The sequence below is a fragment of the Lutra lutra genome, chromosome 6, assembly GCF_902655055.1.
Source record: "Lutra lutra chromosome 6, mLutLut1.2, whole genome shotgun sequence".
Classification (NCBI taxonomy): Eukaryota; Metazoa; Chordata; class Mammalia; order Carnivora; family Mustelidae; genus Lutra; species Lutra lutra.
In genome coordinates, this window is record NC_062283.1 from 141,766,946 (window position 1) to 141,784,892 (window position 17,947).

The following is a 17,947-nucleotide window of genomic DNA, read 5'->3' on the forward strand; positions in this document are numbered from 1 at the left end:
GCTGGGGCCCCCTTATCAGAGCCAGAGCGTTCAGAAAGGCAAGGCACTTTGCTAAGGAAGGCAGTCTCCAAGCAGAAGCTCTGGGACCATTTCCCCCACCCCTGAATGGTTCCTGCACGAGTAGCAGAGGGTCCCTCTTGAATGCCCACCTTTTTCAATGGTGGGTCATTTTCCACGCTCTGATAGCAAGTCCGCCGGGTGCTTCAGATATCCGCCTCCCCAAAACGCACAGGCATAAAAATACTTGACAGAATTCCATAAAAGATGTACTGTTTGCTTGTTTCAAGTTTATTTGTCAAGACAGAACTATCCTCTTACTTGGCAACAAAACCCACAGAAATGGAGTCTGCGTTGGTGTGTATGTGCATGTGTTAGATCACTCTCAGACGTCCCCACCTTACACTTTAAGTAAATTTGTGTCTTTTTCATTTTGTTCCCCAGTGTGGTCTTGGTGCCTTTGACCACACAGATGCTGATTTGCTCTGGACGTCAACCCTGTCCTCTTACAACCTGGCACATCTCATCCAGATTTAGGGAAACAGCTCTTGTTACTTTCGGGTTGCAGCTGCCGATAGTGAAGATGAGCTTATTTTCATTGTTGCTTTCTCTTGAATAGAGTGTAATTCAGCGTTTGAAGGATAAACACATTAGTAAGACGCTTAGAGTAATCCTAAATCGTAGATGACATTTGGTGCCCGTTTTGTTTTGTGTGGCTCGTTCACACATTTCAGAGCTGTGTGTCTCCTTATGCCACCCACACGGTAGAAAGATGAAAAACTTAGTCCACATTTTTCTTACCACACGTCACAGCCGGGATGCCCTCAGAAATAAATAATATATTATATAAATAAACAGTTGTTTTGGCATATCTAGGTTTTACCAGCCACAGAAGCATAAAGATCAAGTCAAAATGACTATATATTTCAATTGCTGAAACTGATCATTTTGTTACTAATGGGAACCAGTTGCCCGAAATTTCCAAATATTCAACCTAATTCCTGGTTGTACCTGTGGCATCTGTGAAAGTCCCATTAAATTCTTCAGTTCATTATCGTTTGAATGAGGTATGGTGAGGTAATTTGGCATCATGGTTGAAAGCATGGACTTATGGCCAGACTTCCGGAGTCCAGACCTCACCTCTACAACGTGTACCATGGCAAAGTTACTAGTTATCACTACTTCCCCGCCTCCAGCTAGTTGAAAGAAAGTCATGGCTACGTAGTATGTTTTTATAGAAGGCTTCCACGCTCCTCTCCTTTTCCAGTGTGTTCTCCAACTTTGATATAATTATTTCTTAATTTGGGGTGCCTGGGTGGCTCAGTGGGTTAAGCCACTGCCTTCGGCTCAGGTCATGATCCCAGGTCCTGGGATCGAGCCCCACATCGGGCTCTCCGCTCAGCAGGGAGCCTGCTTCCTCCTCTCTCTCTGCCTGCCTCTCTGCCTACTTGTGATTTCTCTCTGTCAAATAAATAAATAAAATCTTTAAAAAAAATAATTATTTCTTAATTTAAGAAAACCAGCATGTACGTCCCCCTCCCCCACCAAAGACACTTCTTAGATCTTAAGACAGCAGAAGATGTGGAGATGTGTATCTTCAGAAGTTTGCACCCATTCAGCTTAATCACATCCTCACTCGAGATTTTAATTGACTTCCTACGCTAACAGATATTTTGCCGCTTCTCTGAACGTTCACCTAGTTCAAAACTCCAAGCAGAACGTTAGGCCAGAGCAGCCCAGGTTTGGGTATTTTGGAAGCTTCACCATTGCCAAGGATTGGAATGGTTACACCAGGCTGTGCTCTGTGTAGAGCCATGGTGGCAGGACCCATGGAGCCATGAAGGTGGTTGGATTGAGCTTCATTTTAGAACTCATCCACTGAGGGCTTCTCAGTCTGTAGGCGAAGGAACGAAGAACCAGGAGGGTTAGGTGATGTTGTTAGCTCCTGGTGGGATCACATCTGGAGCCTGGGCATGCTGACTTCCAAGACAGGGGTCTCTCCTGAATAATTCCAGCCCCAGGAGAGAGATGAACACCGCATACTCTGGTTCTTCCCGCTGTCCTGGAAGAAGACACGGGATTTTAGCGCACAGAAATTCATCAAATATTGAAACATTTGCTGTTGCATGGACACCATCCCTTCTTTAGGAATTATCTTGGGGAGGAAAAAAAAAAAAAAAAAAAACTAGGAAAACTTATTCCATTGACCGGTGATGACCAGTTATTGTTCCTTTTGTCAACAGGCAAGGTGACGAATGAAGGTCTGGCAGCTTCCTGTGTCCCAAGCCTTGTAGAAATAAATGAGACGTGCTTCAAAGTTCTAATGTGCAGCACATCGGATCTTGTTTAAGGAAGCGTTAAAAGGAACCCGCCGTTACCTATTAAGAAGGCTCTGTGCTCTCAGGCATTGTCTCTGATTGAATCCAGAGGTTGCAAGCATGCCTCCCTGTATTACCTGTTGGAGCAGGTTTAATTTTATAAATTTTAAACACAAACTCTATGAGTTTCCAGTTCATAATTGTTCTTTTTGAGGATGCACTCAGAGGAACAGTATCACATCTGTAAGAGATATGCACTTCCGCAGGACCCGAGCTGATTGGAATATAAATGGCGACAAACTCCATCATCCAGTACCAGTGATGGAAAGGGCAGATGGCGAGGAAACCCTGCGGAGGGGGAAAAAGTCACACTGTGTTGGAACTACAGATTATTAGAACCATAGCTTTAGTAAACCACGGCTTTTTTTCTCGAACACAACACGCATAGACTGTAGTTCTTGACTGGTGACTTTGATCCATCATGAGTCATCTCCTTGGACCTCTCAGACATTGAAAGTCTTGAGCTTTTGTTGAAAAGACAATGCAGCTTTGAGAAAATCCAGGGTTCAAGATAGCCTTCTGGGTATCTCGTTCCAGCCTTCAGTGACCTGTTTATTACAAACGGCAGGTACCCAGGTGGTAGATGAGAAGCCTAGTGTGAGAGGAAGGAAATGACAATGAACGGGCATATTACATTGTATTGTACACATACTTTATAAGTACATTTCTTATTAGCTTCCTGTTCAGGCAGAGATTATAAAAAGTTTGCAGCAAGTATCCAGACCAGGATTTTGTGTTTTGGAAATTATCAGTGTTCATGAGACCTGCAGGGAAAACAGAACAAAATAATGGCAAAAATGCAAATAAGAGCACTCTTGACACCTAGAAGAATATTTTTTTATCATTCTTTGTTTTGGCTCTGTCACAAATTAAAGTACTTGGAATGCAGTAGTCTGTGGTCTCTCAAAATCGAATCAGTGAGAAACTTGACACTTTCACAGAATGCTGTCACTTTGGAATTCATAATAAAAACTGAAACTAATTTGGGTTGTTAGTCATTTACTTGGTCTTGGAGCTCAGCATGTCTTCCGTGCTTCGTTTCTGCCTCGTGGCCAAGCCGTTTCTGTGGCCCTGGACCTAGACAGAGCCGCATACATGGTTTGGGTCTTTCAGTCCCTTGCCCTGAATGGCTGCTGATGCCTGGATCTGCACAACCAGCCTTTGTTGTTTGTTGAAAGGCTGAGCTCTTTATGAGGGCCAAGGTCCTTTCGATTATGCATTCTACCACGTGGATCAAAGATGGTTTCCTCCCCAGAAATATTACATCTTCGCGCTCTCCGGTTTCTGACTATACCGTATTTCCTGTTAAATGGATTATCATAGAATTAGAACATATTTTGATTCTATCCTCTAGTACATAAGCTGTAAATCGGAGAAGGCTGTGGGTAATTTAGCCACAGCTACACGCTTTTTTGTTTGACTCTCTGTCGGGGTTTTGGAGTATATTTTTGTGTATTCCACAATATTCTAGTATGAAACTTTAAAACTCCAAAGAAATATAAACCTGTGAGCCTATTCAGAAAATTCAGACCTTGCTTGGCACTAAATTTGATAGGGAAATAAGACAAGGTCCCTTTCCTTCTATGATTTGTAAGTTAAGCTGCAACTGGCAGATGTGCCGTTCAGCTCGCTCCCTGCTCCCAACCCCCTGACCCCCCCAACCAAAGGAACAGCATGGATTTGGGGTTTCCTTTGGCCAAATAAATCTGTGCATCTATAAGCAAATTATTTTGGAATTCTTAAATTAGAGAAAAAAGGCAAGCCAACAGGAGATTCCGGAGGTCTTCTGTGTGGATGGGGCAGAAGAAAATGTAGAAGAGTGAACAAACTTAAGATTAGGATCATTCCTTCAGAACTGAGGTCACGCGCAGTCCTTCCTCTCAGCCGGAGGTGTCCATCCGACCAAGCCAATCCTTCTAAACTCCCAGGAGGTGCCTTAATAAGGGCAGAGGCTGATGGTTTTGTTCCCTGGATGAATTCCCTTTTCTAAAGTCTCTCTATCACCCTCTGCCTGAGCATCTGGGCAAAGCTCTCTTTGTGAATGAGCGTGAATATTTAATAGTCCACTCTCCCTCCCTCCCTTCTGTCTGCAGCAAAGGAACGCTTTCATATACATATGTATGTCTGTATCCAGCTAGGTTTTTAAATAGTATTAGGTGACTTGACAAACTATTTGGTGTTTACACAATTAGAAAGAATCATCGTCGGCGTGGGTTGTTTGGTTTATAAGTAAATGCCAGCCTCTCCCTTGAATTCTAATACCGAGAGCTCATTCAAATGAGATGGTCTCAAGCAATTCCTTCGCAGTTAATAAATTCTTCAGAGAGGAAAAAAAAAACCTGAAACATCTGCTTCAGGACGCTCTCTGCTCAGGAATCGCACATAGATGATTCCTTTTATCAAAAGCAATTTGTGTGTTAGATGATTTAAGCACACAAGCAGTTAAGAAAGTGGTCGAGTTTGGTGCTTTAGAAGAAAGCCTCTTTCCATTCATTATTAGTAATTTTCCTAAATCCACTGTTTCTTGATCCAATTTTTTAAATTGGGGAATATTCCACTCTCTTGTGGCTGGCATCACCGTGTCCTACTTATTGTTCTATAGATACTCACTGTACCTTTTAGTATCTGTGAGAAACCCTATGTTTATTTCTCTTATTTCTTCTCTGAGACACAAATCTCTTTCAAAGCACTTTTTTAAAGTTTTATGTATTTATTTGAGAGAGAGAGCGGAGGAAGAGGGAGAGGGAGCAAACTCCCCACTGAGCAGGAAGCCCAACTCAGGGCTTGATCCCAGGACTGTGAGATCATGACCCGAGCTGAAGGCGGACACTGAACCGAATGAGCCACCCAGGCACCCACCCTCCCCAAAGCATTATTTTTTTTAATCTCATAAACAAAGACTTTATCTGTGGGCTCTAAGGAAATAAAGCTCATTTTCACACCTTCTTGTGTTACTGCAAAAATAAATTATTTTTTAATCCAAAAATATATAAACATCAAATAACTCTTATTAGAGACAGCTTGGGAAAGAAGATTATAAAGTAGCAGAAAATATAGACACACAATATTAACTAAACTTTTTTTATATACAAGCTCAGGCACTGTGCTCAAATATATTTTCTAAAAGGATATTAGATACAATATTAATACAAATTTTAAAATCCACCAAAGGATCCATAGTTCTAGAAATACCTGTGGCTTTCAGATGGCTGAGACTATCAGTATACCCAGTTGAGAAGGAACTTGAAGGCATCTTTTGTAAATTTTGCCTGGGTGATCATGGATGAGGGCAGGCCTGCTAGTGAATGGAAGAATTGCTATTCAGAAGATTTTTAAAATAAAAAATTTCTTATGAAGACTGAGCCAAATTCTTATTTATATGATCTTAAAGGGCGCTTCCTGAAGAGTTACATTCATATTTAAAAGTCCGTGCCCTCCATGTCAAGCAAGTTGAGTAAAGAGCCACGGCTAACATACCCATTGGCACTTCCCTCTCTCATGACATCATTCCCATCCTTTTACTACTGACAAAAAAAGGAAAAAGAGTGATGAAGAAAAGGAAGTCATTTTTGCCAGAAATGTCCATGTTATAAGAGTTTCGTTTTGTCTGTGTAGACATAAGCACACAGACATGCGTACACTTCGTGGGACTGGAGGCCTCATAGAAGGGTGACCAGAATCCACTCAGGTCACGGAGAAGCATAACTTCCAAGGACGTGGCCAGCCGGGGAGACCGTGGGGAAGGAGAGGCCAGCCTGGGCTTTGGCTGCAAGAGCCCGGGGAGCTCCCGCCCAGAAGGGGACCAGCAGCCCCAGGTCAAGGCCCTCTCATCTTTGTGTGAGAGGCCTGGCCACAGCTGAGGCCCCGTCTCTTTCACGCCCTCTGACCCCAGCCCACAAGTCTGGCTTTCTATTAGAATGTTGTGCTTTTGTCTTCAAATACCAATATTCCTTCGTGCATCCAACACATACTTTGGTCTTCGTAAATGCTGGGTGCTGTGTGGAGATCACGGGCAGAGCTGGGAGTTAAATGATGCCCGTGTATATCATCATGATCTGCATGCTGAAAAGGAAGACAGATGTGTGTCATACATTAAACAGAGGAGGAACGCAGAGGAGCTCCCACAGGCAGATAGAAACCACATGTTTCCCTAAAAAGGACGCGTTCTTTAGCTCAAATTTCCACTACAGGAAAAAAAAAAAAAAAAAAAGTTCTGTTTCTCTTTTCTGCCATTTTCTAGCCAGCAACAAGTTTATCACTTATTTGGTTTTCAGAATTTTAGGATTATATTTACGTAGAGTCATGCACCACTCCTATGCAAAAGGATAGTATTTCCAAGGACTTACCTGATTTTCAGTGGCCTAACAACCTTGGGGCAAGATTTCACAAATATGTTCTCAGTGAGCCTTCCTCCCAGCAGATTCTAAGCAGGACCCCTCTTTTTCTAAATCTGTAAATAAGATTGAGGAAGCAAGCACCACCATCCGTGAACCCTGCAGTGAAATCAGCATGACAAGCTTCAAATGTAGTGAGCGGAAAGAAAACCTCAAACTACCCTCAAGCACATCCTAGCTCTCTCGCAATCTTCGGGAAATTATAAATAGAACACCAGATGCTATTTCTACTATCGAACCAATAGAGTTCAGAGTTTCTTGTGAGTTTCTTGTATTTAAAAAATGACAGTTAATGGAACAAGGATAGGCTATAGTAAGAGTGGGAAGGAATAACTAGAAAGTTATTCTTGGCCCACATTTTTTCCAAAGTGAGTTTGAATTTCCTGGGTTCATCTTAGCTGTTCCCAAACAACAAGGTAGGTTTCCCTAGATCCTTATAACAGTAAAGCAATGAACTCTAGCAGGAGGGTTGACTCGGTGTTTCTGGTCTAGTTATATGATGCTTAGATGTAGTACCATGAAATATAAAAGAGGAAAACAAAACCGATAGAACACCAGTGAATTATGGAGGTCATGCCTCATTGGCTTGTATCTTTATCTGAAGCAGAAAGAGCCATCAGCTCTAAGTACAGGAATTTACCTCACTGGGATATTAGACTCGTGATACATGGATTTGCTTTGGAAATTCAAGTGTTTCCATTCAGGGATGAACAGTAGGCCCATGTGGACGACTTGTGTTACTTAAAATAAAGCAAAGTGTTAACTAAAGCAAGTGCACTACCACTAAGTCATTTGCTAATTATCCTTTCTTGGACTTCAGCCAAGACATAGCAGTCATGTTCCTTTCAGCTAAAATTCTATCTGCTCTCCAATTAAAGCAGTAATTCCTCAGTATCCTTGACCATCAAAATTTTCAAATCCAGTTTCCACAAGGTAACCTCACAATAAACACTTATTTCTAGCATAGCGAAGGATTGAGGCTTCTTCAACCAACTTCCAGTTCTTAAGGAATTTGAATATATTTCTTAAAGGCTCAAAAGCAAATGTTCTACTGGCTGTAAGCCTACCAGTCTTTGCTGTTGCAAAAGGCCCTGGGAAGGCTCCCGGGCTGGTCTAAGGGCAGAGGGCAGCACCGGCCGCGGAGCCCCGTGCCTAATGAATGAGCTTCTAGCTAGTATAGACACGGATGAACAGCCACTCTCTCCCCAAGAGCAGGGGTAGAGAGGAACCCCACTTAATAGAAGCACCGTGCTCAGGGGATCTCAGTTCACCCCGTAAACAGCAGCACCCCGTTTGAGTTGCCTGCACTCGCCTCCGGGAAGCCGCTTCTCATCCGACTTCTTCCATGGCCCATAGAGAAAGCAGAGTCTTTCCCTCACGTGCATCTCTCTAGCCACTCGTCGTAGCCCAGTCTTTGATTTGCTTCTTTTTCCTTCCTTTCTCTTTTTTTGCACGTGGGTTATTTGCTAAGTGCTTGCGGTTGAAGATGCTTCCAAGCCCTTCACAGTGTTTCCCAAACTGGTGTGTGCACATTAGAATCACCTGGCCAGCTGAAAAATATAGATACGGATGCGTATGTCCCTTCCCTAAAGATTGTGATTTCTGCGGGTGTCCTGCCCATGGGAGTTTTTAAAAAGATCCCTGGGAGGATTCTAATGTGCAGACCAGTTTGGGGGCTGCTGGGCTCGAGAAAAGAAAGGAAAGGCTTGGTAAACCCAGTCGTCTCCTATTAGTTGTGCGACGGGGGGCCAGTTACTTAACCTCGCTGAGCCCTGGTTTCCTCATCTGCAGAGTGGAGATAATCATGCTGGCGGTTTCCTCGGCTGCACAGGGAAAACACCGTTTGCATTAACTGATTAATGACAGTCCGTGTCATGCCCTTGGCACAGGAAATGGTGGCTGGCATTATTTATCCCGAGGGCAGAATCAAGTTTCATCCTTTCCCAAGACTTGGACATACACCGTGGATGATGAAGTGATGTCAGCTTAATGAAAGTGAAAATGAGTAGGATGACAGCCAGGCTCAAGCTGCCACATGGGACCCCCCCCCCCCACCTCCCAGCCACTGACAATTGAATTGTTCATCTATTGCGAGCCTGCAATGATAGAACCTTATACTCAGAGATAAGACTATTGTGTTCATCTGTTTTCCCAGGATGGGGTGAGTCTGCCCAGGGTTTTGGGAACAGGATCTGCCTGGCAGATCAATCAGAGAAAATCGGGGAAGGGGACACTTTTGAAAGGACAGCTTGACTCCATGAGTCGGTGGCACATTTGCTGATGGCGCCTGGCCACAACCCGAGGAACATCCACCGGGACAGATGTGAAGGGAAGTGGGAGGGGGCTGTGATGGGCTCCCCACGCCTCCCCTGTCCTAGGCTCTCGCCCATTAGGGTCTGCCACCTGATTGTATTTTTAATCTAATAAGTCTCCTCTCCTCCAGTCGTTCTTACTTACTGCTTTGTATTTGTGAAATAAGCAAAAATTAACTTCATTTATTTTTAAAAGATTTTATTTGAGAGAGAGAGAGATTGCGAGAGCATGAAGGGGGTGCAGAGGGAGAAGCAGGCTCCGCACTGAGCAGGGAGCCCGGAGCCGAAGGCAGACATTTAACCGACTGAGCCACCCAGGCGCCCCAGCAAAGATTAATTCCATTTTAAAAATAACCACGAACAACATGCCTGTTGGGATGAAGGCAGTGCCTGCACTCAGACTTTGGGGGAGGAGAGGAAGCCTATCTCGTCTTGCCTTGCGACCCGGGAAGCGTCCTTTGTGGCGGAGGAGAGAGGAGGTTAGTGGCATAGAACCCTGGCAAGGTGAGCTGAAAGGAACCTGATCAGTCACCTGAATCCCAGAGGTTCCTAACCGTGAACACGTGGAAGTTAAATGCAAGCTCGTAGGTGTATTAATGAGGGCACAGAGCTTGGTAACCCCCAGGATTAAAGACTGAATTTATTAGTAAGGAGACCTGGACGAAGGAAGCTTGAAAGCCACACAAGCAGTTAAGAGCCCCACGGGGACAGAGTTCCTGGGCTGCGCCCCCCCGAACCCCCAGCTCCATCGGCGGGGAGGGACTGTTGGAACCGCCGGAGACCGAGTCCCGCGGTGCTGAGCGTGTGCGGACGGCAGCTGCCCTCTCCCTTTCACTGAGGATGCCATGTCCCCTGAAAGCACTAGGAGGAAGGGGGAAGTGTTGTAGCTGCGGAAAGTTCTCATTATTTTGTCCCGCAAGGAAGAACCAGTCTGGCCCCCGGTCCTAGCAGGGATCTGGGCGGGTCCAAAGGCATTTTGGCCACTCACTGTGGAAAGTAGGTGTCCGTTCCGGCTGCTGCAACAGAACGCCATCAACGGGGGCGTGGGGGGCGGCTTATGAACCCCAGAAGTGGATGTCTCTCCGTTCTGGAGCCTGGAAAGTCCAAAATCAAGGCGCTGGCAGATTTGGGGTCTGGTAAGGGCCAACTTCTCGCTGGGCTGCCTCCCTTGGGGGCGGGGAGACGGCAGGCAGCTCTTGGGGTCTCTGTTATAAAGACGCTAATCTCATTCCCCAGGGCCCTGCCCTGCCTCCTGACCGCCTCCCAAAAGCCTCCCCATCACATGGGGGATTTGATTTTCAATTTATGAATTTGGTGGGGGTGGAGGGAAGCACAAACATTATCTAGAGCCTTAAGCAAAGGCCTAGAGGAAGAGGATGATTTATCTTTTTCTTTCTTTTACATGATTTAGTTTTCTGCATGGGCTCATTGGGCCAGAGAGGTCTGGCAAGCTGAAAGGTTTTGACAACTGTCTCTCTCAAACCCTGACACCAACCGGACCACCTTAACAATGAGAGAGAAAACATAACCATGCAGGGCTCACTTGTTGTGGTTAAACTGGAGGTGGGGGAAGATTGTGGGGTCCACTGAGAGCACTTCATGGGAAAGGCTTGGAGGGACAAGCACGCCCCTCCGGCCTCTCCAGGAGAGGGTACGAGCTAGTGCCAAGCAGCTGGGGCTCCCGAATCAACAGGCCTGCTCTGCCTTGGGCTGGCGTCGAACCTTGGCCTCCTTGAGCCTTTGTTCCGCCCCACCCCTCCTGCCGCCGCCATAAAATGGGGACAGCTGTGCCTACTTAGTGGGATTGTTTGAGAACAAGGAGAAAATGATTGAAAGTGGTTTCTGGGTCTACTGGATCCCACCTGTGCTGTGTTGAATGCATTCTGCATCGTGAAATCATGTCACTTTAAATTGCAGTTAATGTCCTCGGGAAGGAGGGCATCAGGCCTTGATCATTCAAGTCCTGTGTCTCCGATGAAAATCAAAGATCTGGATCTTTTGATCGCCTTTTCTTTACCTTCCACATCGGCTGCTCTCCTGTGGCTGACCTCCAGCTTTTCTCAATTTGTTTGTTTTTTAATTACTTGAGTAAGGAAGGAATCTGTTCTTATTCTAAATGATCCTAAGAAGCACAGAAGTTTATAGAGTAAAAGGTGACACGTCCATGTTTTTCTAAAACAGCTGCTAATAACCCTTCTAGGTAAGCTGCTCTGGCAGAGCCCGCATGTGGCAAAGCCTAGAAAATGTCTTTGATATGCATTTGCATGTTTTACCTGCCTAACATCCGGGTTTCCTTGTCACAAGGGTTTGAGGAATTTTGCACTCCAGGAATAGCATTTTGACAGAGGCATCTTCTCCTTCAGAAAGTATCCTTGCTGCTCCGGCAGTGTTGGGCACAAGAGGCTGACTCTGGCAGGAAAAGACGTAGAAGGAAGGAGAGGGGAGATAGAGACTGTTCTGGGGACAGGGTTTCATTAGGAAGGCAGAGAATTTGGTGCTGGTGTTGCTGGAGACCAGTGGGTTGTTGAGGGTGTGGCACTGGGGACTAAGGCCAGGCTGACCCCAGAGAGGGCAGGCCTGCTGCTAGTACAGCCTGTGCCTTTTGGCTAATTACAGAGGGGGCCCTCTTTGCTCCTAGTGTACACAGCATGGCAAGAGGAGAAGCACAGCTGGGTTTCAGCTCCTGCTCACCCCCTCACAGGTGCACTTGGGCTGTATGCAATTTGTACAACTGTACTCGGCAGCCCCAGGATAGACCCGGGAGTTCAGCCATTCCACCCTAGCCAGGAAAAACAAGGATAAGACCAAAAAGCCAGGATCCTCCTCACTTAGGCCCAGGTTTTGGACACATAAGGAGATGGGGGAGAGGGTACTGGGGAGACGGAGAGGTTAAGGACATTCCTTTTCAAGTCATGGAAAGCATCTCCTTCACGCTTGTCCAGGGTTCTGTGGGTGCCCTCTCTCCCCTTCCTACTGCTGTTCTTTCAAATTCTTCCCCAAGACAGGATCTGTTCACTCCCTCATTCAAAGGCCTTGCCCTTCCTACCGTAACTCCTACAAGTGTGAGTGACATTGCTTCCAAGGGCCACAGAGTGACCTCTCTATGGGTGGGGTTGGATGAGGCCGGCGTAGAGCCTGGCACAGGGGAACACCAAATCTCAGGGCACCGGCTCCCAGCCTCATGTTGGGAGGGCCTCTGGTATGTGAGGAATGAATGCAGCTGAGGAAGGGAGTTTGGGGCCTCTCGGAGCACCCCTGTCCGTGTCTTGCTCTATAGGCCCCAGGTGTTAGTTTCCCAGGGCTGCCTCTGTCCCCTCCATGGCACCCCCTCTTCTCTCCGCATCGTCTCCCCTTCTGTCTCTTACTAGGATACTTGCCGTTAGGTTTAGCACCCACACGGATAATCCAGGATGATCCCGTCCAGAAATAATAAAGTATATCCACAAAGACCCTTTTTCCAAGTAAGATCACATTCACAGATTTCAGAGGTGAGGACTGAACATATCTTTTGGGGACCACCATTCAACCCACGACATGCCATAATCCTGAGCCTGAATTGTGTCCTAATGTCCTATCTATCTAAAAAGATAGAGAATTTTATCTTGTTTCCTTGGGGTCTCTGCCAGTGCCTTCATGGCTGCCCTGAGTAGAATATGAAATAGCCTGAAATATCACATGAACAATGTTGCGATGCCGTTGACTGTGAAATGGAATTCCATAAAAGGGCCCAAGCTCATGCCCAAGACATGCACTTAGGAAAGACCCAAAGATCTTTTATTTTTTTTTTTTAAAGATTTTATTTATTTATTTGACAGAGAGAGATCACAAGTAGACAGAGAGGCAGGCAGAGAGAGAGAGAGAGAGAGAGAGAGAGGGAAGCAGGCTCCCTGCTGAGCAGAGAGCCCGACGCGGGACTCGATCCCAGGACCCTGAGATCATGACCTGAGCCAAAGGCAGCGGCTTAACCCACTGAGCCACCCAGGCGCCCCGACCCAAAGATCTTTTAATCTGTGCTTTCCTCTTTACTTTCATCATGTTTCCTAATCCAAATGACCATCCTCTCTTTCCTTAATTATTACAATACCTTCCTCATAGGCCTCCTTCAGTTGTTTGTTTTTTTTTTTTTCCACACCACAAAGGGAATGTTCCCTTTGTGGTGTGGAAAGGGAACATTCCAGAATGTGAATCTCATTGTGCAAGTACATATGGAGATACCCATACACCTGTTCCCATTGTGCTTGAGAATCAAACCCAGATCCCTAAGGAGACCCGCACAGGCCTGTGGTGATCGGGCTCTGTCCACCTCGCCAGCCTTCCCTTCCATACAACCCCTGGCTCTCTGACCTCAAGCCATACTGGTGAGCTCTGGGTCCAGTGGAGATGCCCTGCCCCAAGGGCTGTTCCCAAGCTTTGGAAGCCCATAGTTTTATTTTGAAGGCTCAGTTCATAGCATATCAAACATATTAGAAGGCATTCACCAGCCTCATTAAATATTTTTTTGGTGCAAAGATATTTTAAAGGTTTTCATATTTCAGCTTTTGAAATTATTTGACTGTGAGTGACTCCTTTAAGAGGACAACCTCTGTGTGCTTAAGAAGTCTTAAGGAGGGAGATCATCTCAACTTGCACTTATTTAAGAAAATACAGTAAAATATTTATGACTGCTAAATTCTAACCCAAAAGGTGACAGTGTGTTTTGTTTTATTTGCCTTTTATCAAACAGTAATTTTAACTTTGTAGGGTTCTTTTTTTCATATCTTGAGAACAGTGCATTGTTTTCAGATCTCATAGCTGTCGGGAGGTTAGTACCGAGACTCTGGGAATATTGGTATAGTCCGAGAGTGCCTGATATTTAGTCCCAAACATACTCATTACTCATGTCACTTGCTACCTCAGGGTCTGTTTTGCTCAAATAATTGATGGGAGCTCAGAATGCCTGTTCAGCTTTTGATTTGTAATCTGGACTTGGGCCCCATAAAAAAATAATGTTTAGTCATAGGCCAAATTGATCATTTTGACTGTTTCTAGGAAAAAGACAAGACTTAAAAGTGATTTGGTTAGGTAACCATCTTATCAGACTTTGAGTGCCCCACTATAAGAGCATTCTGCTCATTCCTCTAAATTTGGCTTGCTGGTCCTCCCCTGCAGAAGCTGGTGTCATGTGCTCTGTGCATCTCATTCATTCTAGAAACATTTGTTAAGTTCCTGCTAAGCAAAGGACTCTGCTTGCTGTGGAAGAAAAGGAAAAGCTGAATGAGGCACAGAGGCCTGGAGATGGTTGGGAGGACCAACATAACACTTCTTTTTTTTTTTTTTTTTTTCCAACATAACACTTCTACAAGGGAAGACGAAGTCAGTGGCTTAGTAGGGAACAAAAAGTGCTGTTCCACGGAGAGAAGAGTCAGTATTTCAAAGGCAAAGGAGAGGGATGGAGCGGGTTTCGTGGAAGAGTTGCCATTTGAGCTGAGCTTTGTAGGTGGATAGAGGTAGAATGGGATCCCCAGGTAAGGAAACACCAGAGCAAAAGCAGGGAGAGGGGGGCAGGCAGAGCAGGGAGCCGTAAGGAGCTCCAGGTGAGAGGGCAGAGTCCACGCCTGGAGTCAGAGGGCTTGTGGTCTGAGCCCATCCTGAGGAGGATGACACTGTATACCTTCTGTCTTCTCCCCCCACCTGGAGGGCAGCATTTTGTTCATTTTAAGTTTTCAACAAAGGTTTTAATTCATTTAAAAAGTCATATCGAGGGGGGCCTGGGGGCTCAGTTGGTTAAGCACCCCACTCTTGGTTTCCGCTCAGAGCATGATGGAGCCCTGAGTTGGGCTCAGCGTGGAGTCTGCTTGAGATTCATTCTCTCTCTCTCTCTCTGCCCCTCCCCCTGCTTGCACATGCATGTGCTCTCTCTCTCAATCTTAAAATAGGAAAACCATATCTAATATAGATCTGGTACTAGAAATGCAACTATGTGCAGAACAAAGTCTCTGATTTCATAGAGCTTTTAATCTAGTGGGAAGAGACCCACTGTTGTGATCTCCCGGGTGGCTATGGGTGCTACAAAGAGAATGGAGTAGGTAAGGAAGGAATGGGAAAGGGTGGGGAGACCACGGCTCATCCTTTACGTGTAATGGTCAGGGAGGATGTCATGGTGAGGTGACATGGGTTTGAGTCGAGATCAGAAGGCTGTAGGAAAGAAGCCAGAGTTGATTAATTGAAAGGGGGGGGGGGTGGTGGTGCTGGCTGCCTCAGTCAATTGGAGAATGCAGCTCCTGATCTTGGGGTTGTGGGTTCGAGGCCCAGGTTGATTTCGAGATTCCTTAAAAGTAAAATCTTAAGAAGAAAGAAAACGTTAAAGGGAAATGAGTGATGTTTGCTGTTTGACCCCAGTGCGTCTGTTTCTGTGGCTTACGGTGTGCGAGCCATCTTTCCCCGCGCCCCAAGAATGTCATAATTATACCCCTCGGAGTTCAGCTTCGCTGGATGCTGCGCTGAGCTGGCGGGAGCCGGGCCTGTCTGGGAGCGGGGCCGCCCGCCCGTGCATGCGCGCGTGGGGGGCCCGACTTCGGGGTCATCCAGTTGTGGTCTCCTCTCCACAGCCACCCCAATGAGCCCTGGGATGCTGCGCAAGGCAGGGGACCTCGCCGAGCGCATCTTCCTCGCGCTGATGGGGAGCTCAGCCAGGTGGGCCCGCAGGAAGGGCCGCCACCCCCTCCGGGGCAGCGCCTCCTGCAAACTGCGTTAGCGGTGCCCGTAGCCCGTAGTCACCGTGGTCGCCCAGTGAAAGCGGCAAGTGGAGGATGTGCGGTCCTGGTTTGGGTCCGGGGACCCTGTGACTCGGCCCCGCCCCCCCTTCCTGGCACTCTAGGGCCTCTTTCCTGGACCAGCCCAAGGTACTCACCAGGACAAAATAGGAGCCCGATGCCGGTTCCCTCTGTAGTAAGGCTTCCTAGTATTTGATGGCGAAGCAAATCGTGGACTGTCATCCCGCTGGAAGGGGCTGGAGTGGAGCGAGTTGCCAGTAGAGGAAAATGTCTCATCAAGTCTCAGGAAATGAGTTTCTTTTTGTCCAATCTGTTTCATGAAATTCTTCATCATTGCTTCCAAATCCCATTCTTATAATAGTCGTAGTAGCATTACAGAGATCAAAGATAATCAGTTTTTTGTTTTGTTTTTTTTTTAAACGTGTAGGTCTGGGTTTCGGGAGTGAAATGTGCCTCGCTTGTAGGGTCTAGTGTATTTAACCAAAATACACAATGTGGCAGAAGTGGGGAGGCCAGGGACAAAGTGCCTCTTTCCAACTGACAGCCTCCAGTCCGCCAGGCCACCTGCCCCTGGCCTGAGTGGGGAGCTGTGGGGCAGGACCATCAACCTGTCTCCCTGGGAGGGCTTTACAGTTTCCCCTTACATAAAGGAGCTCTGGGATGAGGGGGGCATGAGAGCTCAAGGTACCCTATGGTTATGATTGTAAAACCCCCCTGAGCCCAGCTCAGGGGCAGTGACCAAAAGGGGACAGAGTCAGAGTCCACAGTCGGACTGCCTCAGAGTCCACAGACTCCGGCTGGAAACAGTGGGAGGGGGACCTGATTGCACAGACACGTCAGGCCCCACGACTGCCTCTGGAGGGCAGCCTCTAGGGAATCGGAGTGGCTGTTTCAAGCCAGTGGCTGAATATCCTAGGATCTTACCAGCTAAAAGGCCATCATGATCTTTTCACTGGAGCCAGATTGATCACAGTCGTATGTGAACCACAACTCTGACAGGGCTCTGACTTCCGGCGAGAGAGCGGCTGCTCGTTTCTGAACCCGTCGTCAGAATGTTTACACAAGATGTTGAGCAAAGGCGGCGTGCTCTGTTTTGCCATCATCCTTCCTGCAGTGCACTTCTGGTTTGCACGCGCCAGTTAGCCCATGAGTGCACACATGGGACGGGTGCACGCATGGGATGTGTGCACGCAGCAGCTGCCCTTTCCCAGAAAGGCCGTGGTCCTTCCTCCCCTTTCACTGAGCAAAGCCTAATAGTGTGTCAGGGAACTGAGGAAGAACACAGGGATTTAGAATCCTTCCAGCAGGTGGCGAACCTGGCTTTTAGTCAACTTCAAGAAAAAAATGCGGATTGAATTTCACATTTTCTTTTTGGATCGAGTCATCCTGGTTTGCGGAGATGTTGGGAAATTGGGAAGTGGGAGGAGAGGGAATGTAAATGGCTGTCCGTCGTGGTTGTTGGAATAGTCACAGTCAGCCACGTGGTGGCAGTCGGAGTGCAGTGTTTTCATGAGTTGGCCTCCTGACTGCTTTAAGAAGTTCCACCATCTTGGGGGCGCTGGGGTGGCTCAGTCCATTAAGCATCTGACTCTCGATTTTGGCTCAGGTCATGATCTCAGGGTGGTGAGACTGAGCCCTGCCTTGGGCTCCATGTTCAGTGCAGAGTCTGCTGTCCCTCTCCCTCAGCTTCTCCCACACCCCCGCCCTCAAATGGATAAATAAAATCTTAAAAAAAAAAATTCACCATCTTTAGAGAATCAACATGCTGGTTGGGGTGGTTTCCAGATCACAAATACACATGGCAATTTAATGCTGCTATTCTTTTTTTTTTTTTTTTTCTTTTGAGAGAAAGAGAGAGAGAGAGAGACCATGAGAGGGGGAGGGTCAAAGGGAGAAGCAGACTCCCTGCTAATCAGGGAGCCTGACATGGGCCTCTATCCCAGGACCCTGGGATCATGACCCGAGCCAAAGGCAGTCACTTAACCAACCGAGCCACCCAGGTACCCCTTAATGCTATTATTCTTGTGGAGCCAAACTGCCCAGAGAGGTCACCCTCGTCAGACCTGCTTTGTCCGTGTTCTTTTCCTTATCTTTACCAGCGACCTCTGGAGGGG

The 17,947-nt window shown here is 46.8% G+C and overlaps 1 protein-coding gene across 2 annotated transcripts in view; it reads left to right on the forward strand.

The window, feature by feature from the left end:
- SCAF8 (SR-related CTD associated factor 8) overlaps positions 1-3,357 on the forward strand; it is a 151,700-nt gene extending 148,343 nt beyond the window's left edge. For both annotated transcript variants that reach the window (XR_007128100.1, XM_047733394.1), the window contains one exon: positions 2,241-3,357. The gene's annotated coding sequence lies outside the window, so the exon portion shown is untranslated. The remainder of the gene's footprint in view (positions 1-2,240) is intronic.
- Positions 3,358-17,947: the final 14,590 nt, after the last annotated feature.